Source organism: Frankliniella occidentalis, unplaced genomic scaffold (genome assembly GCF_000697945.3).
Source record: "Frankliniella occidentalis isolate FOCC.00 unplaced genomic scaffold, Focc_3.1 Scaffold344, whole genome shotgun sequence".
Classification (NCBI taxonomy): Eukaryota; Metazoa; Arthropoda; class Insecta; order Thysanoptera; family Thripidae; genus Frankliniella; species Frankliniella occidentalis.
Window position 1 is genome coordinate 120,057 of NW_026267467.1, and position 944 is coordinate 121,000.

Sequence of the window (944 nt, forward strand, 5' to 3'; positions counted from 1 at the left end):
TAAACGGTTAAAGAAAGGGCCAAAACGCGTGAAAAATAGTGTATTTCAATGGAGCGCTGCCCGGAACTAAGAAGAACAAAACCGGATACAGCGAGGGCTAATGGGGGCGATCGCGCGGAGGGGCGGCGGGTGAAGGGGAGCCTCCCCGCCAGCCACCACCACCGCTCTCTGTATCCGGTTTTCTTCTTCATACTTCCGGGCAGCGCTCCATTGAAATACACTAATCTCTCTTCCAATTCGTGTGACGGACGACTCATCCCGTGCAGAAAATGCACCAAGCGGGAAAAGGGGGGGGGGGAGAAATACCGGTCCATAGATCTCCACTGTCCACTGTCAGATTTGTTTTTAATGTGTGCTTTTAGGGGTTATGAATACGCAAAACTGCGGACGGTAGACATCGCCCTGCTGAGTTTGTGTCTAGGGCTGTGCGGTGAACCGGTTTATCGGTGATTTTTTCGGTGATTTCAAACACCGCATCACCGAATCTCGTTTTTGAAATCACCGCTTTACAGATTTGTAAAAATCACCGGTAAGTTATTGTTAACCGGATAGGCACTAAACACAGGTTAATCACCGATCACTTTATCCGCACTTATCCGACTAATAGGGTATTTCAATGAGCACCTTACCCCATTTGGTGGTGTGGTGGCAGCGCGGTGGCAGCGCGTAGCGAAAACCATAACATGCAAAATTTCTCGCCCGTTTCGGTTAAAATGAGTAGTCCTATCGTCTTCGGTGTGAAAAAATATCACCCTACCAAACAAGCTTCATCACAAATTACATCAAATTAAGGGCGTTTGAGATATTTTTGCGACTAGTGCGGCTAGTGTTATGGTTCCGCCGAATGGGGTAAGGTGCTCATGGAGCGCTGGCCGGAACTAGGAAGAACAAAAGCGGATGCAGAGAGCGGTGGTGGGGGCGGGCGCGCGGAGGAACGGGGGGTG